We start from the raw sequence: 7,940 nt of genomic DNA, 5'->3' as shown, positions 1-7,940 counted from the left end.
CTCAATGCTGCGGACAACAGGTCTACCCAGCCATGAAACGGGCAACAGGTCTACCAAGCTGCGGACACCAGGTCTACCCAGGGCATGCTGCGGACACCAGGTCTACGCAGCCATGAAACGGGCAACAGGTCTACCAAGCTGCGGACACCAGGTCTACCCACGGCTTGCTGCGGACAACAGGTCTACCCAGCCATGAAACGGGCAACAGGTCTACTCACGGCTTGCTGCGGACACCAGGTCTACCCAGCCATGAATCGGGCAACAGGTCTACCAAGCTGCGGACAACAGGTCTACCCAGCCATGAAACGGGCAACAGGTCTACCAACTCAATGCTGCGGACAACAGGTCTACCCAGCCATGAAACGGGCAACAGGTCTACCAAGCTGCGGACACCAGGTCTACCCAGGGTATGCAGCGGACACCAGGTCTACCAACTCAATGCTGCGGACACCAGGTCTACCCAGCCATGAAACGGGCAACAGGTCTACCAAGCTGCGGACACCAGGTCTACCCACGGCTTGCTGCGGACAACAGGTCTACCCAGCCATGAAACGGGCAACAGGTCTACTCACGGCTTGCTGCGGACACCAGGTCTACCCAGCCATGAAACGGGCAACAGGTCTACCAAGCTGCGGACACCAGGTCTACCCAGGGCATGCTGCGGACACCAGGTCTACCCAGCCATGAAACGGGCAACAGGTCTACTCACGGCTTGCTGCGGACACCAGGTCTACCCAGCCATGAATCGGGCAACAGGTCTACCAAGCTGCGGACAACAGGTCTACCCAGCCATGAAACGGGCAACAGGTCTACCAACTCAATGCTGCGGACAACAGGTCTACCCAGCCATGAAACGGGCAACAGGTCTACCAAGCTGCGGACACCAGGTCTACCCAGGGTATGCAGCGGACACCAGGTCTACCAACTCAATGCTGCGGACAACAGGTCTACCCAGGCATGAATCGGGCAACAGGTCTACCAAGCTGCGGACACCAGGTCTACCCACGGCTTGCTGCGGACACCAGGTCTACCCAGCCATGAAACGGGCAACAGGTCTACCCACTCAATGCTGCGGACAACAGGTCTACCCAGCCATGAAACGGGCAACAGGTCTACCAAGCTGCGGACACCAGGTCTACCCAGGGCATGCTGCGGACACCAGGTCTACCCAGGCATGAAACGGGCAACAGGTCTACCAAGCTGCGGACACCAGGTCTACCCAGGGCATGCTGCGGACACCAGGTCTACCCAGCCATGAAACGGGCAACAGGTCTACTCACGGCTTGCTGCGGACACCAGGTCTACCCCGCCATGAAACGGGCAACAGGTCTACCAAGCTGCGGACAACAGGTCTACCCAGCCATGAAACGGGCAACAGGTCTACCAAGCTGCGGACACCAGGTCTACCCAGGGCATGCTGCGGACACCAGGTCTACCAACTCAATGCTGCGGACAACAGGTCTACCCAGCCATGAAACGGGCAACAGGTCTACCAAGCTGCGGACACCAGGTCTACCCAGGGCATGCTGCGGACACCAGGTCTACCAACTCAATGCTGCGGACAACAGGTCTACCCAGCCATGAAACGGGCAACAGGTCTACCAAGCTGCGGACACCAGGTCTACCCAGGGCATGCTGCGGACACCAGGTCTACCAACTCAATGCTGCGGACAACAGGTCTACCCAGCCATGAATCGGGCAACAGGTCTACCAAGCTGCGGACACCAGGTCTACCCAGGGCATGCTGCGGACACCAGGTCTACCCAGCCATGAAACGGGCAACAGGTCTACTCACGGCTTGCTGCGGACACCAGGTCTACCCAGCCATGAAACGGGCAACAGGTCTACCAAGCTGCGGACAACAGGTCTACCCAGCCATGAAACGGGCAACAGGTCTACCCACTCAATGCTGCGGACACCAGGTCTACCCAGGGCATGCTGCGGACACCAGGTCTACCAACTCAATGCTGCGGACAACAGGTCTACCCAGGCATGAATCGGGCAACAGGTCTACCAGGCTGCGGACACCAGGTCTACCCACGGCTTGCTGCGGACACCAGGTCTACCCAGCCATGAAACGGGCAACAGGTCTACCAAGCTGCGGACACCAGGTCTACCCAGGGCATGCTGCGGACACCAGGTCTACCCAGCCATGAAACGGGCAACAGGTCTACTCACGGCTTGCTGCGGACACCAGGTCTACCCAGGCATGAATCGGGCAACAGGTCTACCAAGCTGCGGACACCAGGTCTACCCAGGGCATGCTGCGGACACCAGGTCTACCCAGCCATGAAACGGGCAACAGGTCTACTCACGGCTTGCTGCGGACACCAGGTCTACCCAGCCATGAAACGGGCAACAGGTCTACCAAGCTGCGGACACCAGGTCTACCCAGGGCATGCTGCGGACACCAGGTCTACCAACTCAATGCTGCGGACAACAGGTCTACCCAGCCATGAAACGGGCAACAGGTCTACCAAGCTGCGGACACCAGGTCTACCCAGGGCATGCTGCGGACACCAGGTCTACCAACTCAATGCTGCGGACAACAGGTCTACCCAGCCATGAATCGGGCAACAGGTCTACCAAGCTGCGGACACCAGGTCTACCCAGGGCATGCTGCGGACACCAGGTCTACCCAGCCATGAAACGGGCAACAGGTCTACCAAGCTGCGGACACCAGGTCTACCCAGGGCATGCTGCGGACACCAGGTCTACCCAGCCATGAAACGGGCAACAGGTCTACTCACGGCTTGCTGCGGACACCAGGTCTACCCAGCCATGAAACGGGCAACAGGTCTACCAAGCTGCGGACACCAGGTCTACCCAGGGCATGCTGCGGACACCAGGTCTACCCAGCCATGAAACGGGCAACAGGTCTACTCACGGCTTGCTGCGGACACCAGGTCTACCCAGCCATGAAACGGGCAACAGGTCTACCAAGCTGCGGACACCAGGTCTACCCAGGGCATGCTGCGGACACCAGGTCTACCAACTCAATGCTGCGGACAACAGGTCTACCCAGCCATGAAACGGGCAACAGGTCTACCAAGCTGCGGACACCAGGTCTACCCAGGGCATGCTGCGGACACCAGGTCTACCAACTCAATGCTGCGGACAACAGGTCTACCCAGCCATGAATCGGGCAACAGGTCTACCAAGCTGCGGGCACCAGGTCTACCCACGGCTTGCTGCGGACAACAGGTCTACCCAGCCATGAAACGGGCAACAGGTCTACCAAGCTGCGGACACCAGGTCTACCCAGGGCATGCTGCGGACACCAGGTCTACCCAGCTATGAAACGGGCAACAGGTCTACTCACGGCTTGCTGCGGACACCAGGTCTACCCAGCCATGAAACGGGCAACAGGTCTACCAAGCTGCGGACACCAGGTCTACCCAGGGCATGCTGCGGACACCAGGTCTACCCAGCCATGAAACGGGCAACAGGTCTACTCACGGCTTGCTGCGGACACCAGGTCTACCCAGCCATGAAACGGGCAACAGGTCTACCAAGCTGCGGACACCAGGTCTACCCAGGGCATGCTGCGGACACCAGGTCTACCCAGCCATGAAACGGGCAACAGGTCTACCAAGCTGCGGACACCAGGTCTACCCAGGGCATGCTGCGGACACCAGGTCTACCCACGGCTTGCTGCGGACAACAGGTCTACCCAGGGCATGAATCGGGCAACAGGTCTACCAAGCTGCGGACACCAGGTCTACCCAGGGCATGCTGCGGACACCAGGTCTACCCACGGCTTGCTGCGGACAACCGGTCTACCCACGGCTTGCTGCGGACAACAGGTCTACCCACTCCAAGCTGCGGACACCAGGTCTAACTACTCCATTACGCGGACAACAGGTCTACCCACTCCATGCGGCGGACAACATGTCTACCCGCTCCATGCTGCGGACACCAGGTCTGCCCACGCCGTGATGCGGACCACAGGTCTACCTTCGCCATGCTGCACGCAGCCCGGGTCGCACCGGAGCTAGGTAGACCCGGTCGCCGCGGCCGTCGCAGCGCCCTCGCCCTCGACGGCGGACCCACGCCGCCGGTCCCGGAGGCGGGTAGACCTGGTCGCCGCGGCCACGGCGGCCGCCCATCCCGGAGCCCAGTAGACCTGGCCGCCGCGGGACCGGCCAAGTTTCCCGGAGTCGTGTAGACCTGGTCGTCGCGGCCACGGCCGCCGCCGCTGCGCCTTCGCCGGCGACGGCGGTCCCACGCCACCGGCCCCGGAGCCGCGTCGACCTGGCCGCCGCGGGACGGGCCACGTTTCGCGGATCCGGGTAGACGAGGCATCCTTGTACCATCTCGGAGCCGGGGAAACCCCACAGCCTCTTAACGCTCCGGAGCCCAAGTGCTCCAGCAGCCTTGCCCCGCCCGGCAGAATCGATTTCAAGACCAAGACATATTTTCGACAACATTTTATTTCATCATTTCATTTCATTTCTTTTCATTTCATTTTATTATTTTATTTTATTTCGTTTTGTTTTGTTTTGTTTTGTTTTGATTTGATTTGATTTGTTTCATTTCCTCTTTGCCTTTTTTGAATGATTGCCTCTTCTATTTACTCGGAAAGAAAATCTTTTCCGGAAAACAAAACTCTTGCCAAATCTTATTTGTGATCCCTTTGGGCCCACAGCCGAGCTGACGGAGGGCCTGTGCCCGGTTCTCGCCCTGCTGACACACTGACCCCCCCAAACGGCGTCCTCCCTACCCCACGCCTCCTCCCCCGTCCCCCAGAGACCCTACCTACAGAGCCCCCCCCCCCCACAAAACAGAACCTCACGGGCCGCAGCACAGCCAGGGGAAGCACGTACGTGCAGCGAAACTCGGCCCAAAGCCGCCGCGCCCTGGCACAACTCGCCCTGCCCCTTCCCGCCCCACGGAGGCGGCTGCATCGAGGCGACCGGCGCCGCCGTCGGCAAGCGGGTGGCCGCTTTCGGGCCGGTTCTTCCGCGGAAGGTCTGCAGAGCTCTTGGGGCCTCGGCGCGGGTTTGGGGGGCCGTGAGGGCTCGCTGTCGAGGCGCCCGGGGCCGGCACGAAGCCGCCTGCCCTCTCCCTGTCCCTGCCCCGTCTTCCGCAGCCACCCATTAACGCTGGGGGCGAGCCCGCCCTCCGCCATCAACCTCCCATGCAGCGCTTTCAGACTTTCCCCGCCCCTGCCCATTGTCGGCTGGGGGCGCCCTGCCCCCCGCCGTCAGCCTCCCTGGCAGCGCTTTCAGACTCTCTCGGGCCCCTGCCCATTGTCGGCTGGGGGCGCCCCGCCCCCCGCCCTCAGCCTCCCTGGCAGCGCTTTCAGACTGCCTCGGGCCCTGCCCATTGTCGGTTGGGGGCGCCCCGCCCCCCGCCCTCAGCCTCCCTGGCAGCGCTTTCAGACGGTCTCGTGCCCTGCCCATTGTCGGTTGGGGGCGACCCCGCCCTCCGCCATCAGCCTCCCTGGCAGCGCTTTCAGACTGCCTCGGGCCCTGCCCATTGTCGGTTGGGGGCGACCCCGCCCTCCGCCATCAGCCTCCCTGGCAGCACTTTCAGCCTCTTCCTGCCCCCGCCCACGGTCCCACCGGGCAGTTTACACGGCGGCGGCGGGAGGCTGATGCCGAGGTCGGCAGGCGGAGAGCCTGGTGCACAAGCAGGGATGGCGGCGGGATGATTGGCGCCGTCTGTCCCTGGCCAAAGAAGCTCTCTGTTCAGCTTTCTCGGAGCCTTTTGCTTTGGTGGCGTTCCTTCCTCCTCCGCCCCGGCGCCGCTCAAGCCTGCGGCAGGGCGGCAGCGCGGCGGGTGGGCGGCCGGGGGGAGGGGGGAGGGGGGGGGGAGGGAGGGAGCGCGCGAGCGAGCGAGCGAGCGAGCGCGCTGCAGAAATGAAGCCCGGAGCAGGGCCGCGGTCCATTCGAGCACGGGGAGGGGGCGCGACAACGCTGCCTGCTCCTGTCGGGGAGCGCTTGGGGAAGTGGGGTGCCGGCACCATGACGGCGGAGCGGACAGGGGCCGCGGCTGGGGAAGAGGCCGGCGGAGCTCGCCAGTGGATGCTGGCGCACGGAGCCGGCAGGGACACCTGGGCACGGCTGGGACCGAAAGTCGCCCGCCTTCACGCCCCGCCTTTCGCCGGGGGGAAGAAGACGCGAGAGCAGGGCTGCCTGCTGGGCTGCCAGTGCCCGCGGTCATGCCGGACGTGCAGGCCGACCGCCGAAGGCGTGCTCGCCGCTGCAGAGACGACAAGGGGGCCGCGCGTCCGATGGAAGAGACGGGGCGCCATCGCGCGGCGGCCGGGCTGCAAGGCCGGCCGACGGTAACAGGACTACCACGCCGCGGGCGGCCACAGACAAAGACCGGCCGAGGGCAACAGGTCTACCCAGCATTATGCCGGCCGGTACCAGGGCCGGCCGAGGGCAACAGGTCTACCCAGCATTAGGCCAGCCGGAAAGACGGCCGGCAGAGGGCAACAGGTCTACCCAGCATTCGGCCGTCAGGTACAAAGGCCGGCCGAGGGCAACAGGTCTACCCAGCATTCGGCTGGCCGGTAACACGGCGGGCCGAGGGCAACAGGTCTACCCAGCATTAGGCCGGCCGGTAACACTGCCGGCCGAGGGCAACAGGTCTACCCAGCATTAGGCCGCCACGTCCAAAGGCCGGCCGAGGGCAACAGGTCTACCCAGCATTAGGCCGCCACGTCCAAAGGCCGGCCGAGGGCAACAGGTCTACCCAGCATTCGGCCGCCACGTCCAAAGGCCAGCCGAGGGCAACAGGTCTACCCAGCATTAGGCCGCCACGTCCAAAGGCCGGCCGAGGGCAACAGGTCTACCCAGCATTAGGCCGCCACGTCCAAAGGCCGGCCGAGGGCAACAGGTCTACCCAGCATTCGGCCGCCACGTCCAAAGGCCGGCCGAGGGCAACAGGTCTACCCAGCATTAGGCCGCCACGTCCAAAGGCCGGCCGAGGGCAACAGGTCTACCCAGCATTAGGCCGGCCGGCAGAGGGCAACAGGTCTACCCAGCATTCGGCCGTCAGGTACAAAGGCCGGCCGAGGGCAACAGGTCTACCCAGCATTAGGCTGCCACGTACAAAGGCCGGCCGAGGGCAACAGGTCTACCCAGCATTCGGCCGTCAGGTACAAAGGCCGGCCGAGGGCAACAGGTCTACCCAGCATTAGGCCGGCCGGTAACACTGCCGGCCGAGGGCAACAGGTCTACCCAGCATTCGGCCGTCAGGTACAAAGGCCGGCCGAGGGCAACAGGTCTACCCAGCATTAGGCCGCCACGTCCAAAGGCCGGCCGAGGGCAACAGGTCTACCCAGCATTAGGCCGGCCGGTAACACGGCCGGCAGAGGGCAACAGGTCTACTCAGCATTAGGCCGGCCGGTAAAACGGCAGGCCGAGGGCAACAGGTCTACCCAGCATTCGGCCGTCAGGTACAAAGGCCGGCCGAGGGCAACAGGTCTAACCAGCATTAGGCCGCCACGTCCAAAGGCCGGCCGAGGGCAACAGGTCTACCCAGCATTCGGCCGCCACGTCCAAAGGCCGGCCGAGGGCAACAGGTCTACCCAGCATTAGGCCGCCACGTCCAAAGGCCGGCCGAGGGCAACAGGTCTACCCAGCATTCGGCCGCCACGTCCAAAGGCCGGCCGAGGGCAACAGGTCTACCCAGCATTAGGCCGCCACGTCCAAAGGCCGGCCGAGGGCAACAGGTCTACCCAGCATTAGGCCGGCCGGCAGAGGGCAACATGTCTACCCAGCATTCGGCCGTCAGGTACAAAGGCCGGCCGAGGGCAACAGGTCTACCCAGCATTAGGCCGCCACGTCCAAAGGCCGGCCGAGGGCAACAGGTCTACCCAGCATTAGGCCGGCCGGTAACACGGCCGGCAGAGGGCAACAGGTCTACTCAGCATTAGGCCGGCCGGTAAAACGGCAGGCCGAGGGCAACAGGTCTACCCAGCATTC

The sequence above is a fragment of the Sturnus vulgaris genome, unplaced genomic scaffold (assembly GCF_052056855.1).
Source record: "Sturnus vulgaris isolate bStuVul1 unplaced genomic scaffold, bStuVul1.hap1 Scaffold_156, whole genome shotgun sequence".
NCBI lineage: Eukaryota > Metazoa > Chordata > Aves > Passeriformes > Sturnidae > Sturnus > Sturnus vulgaris.
This window is presented reverse-complemented; position numbering follows the sequence as displayed.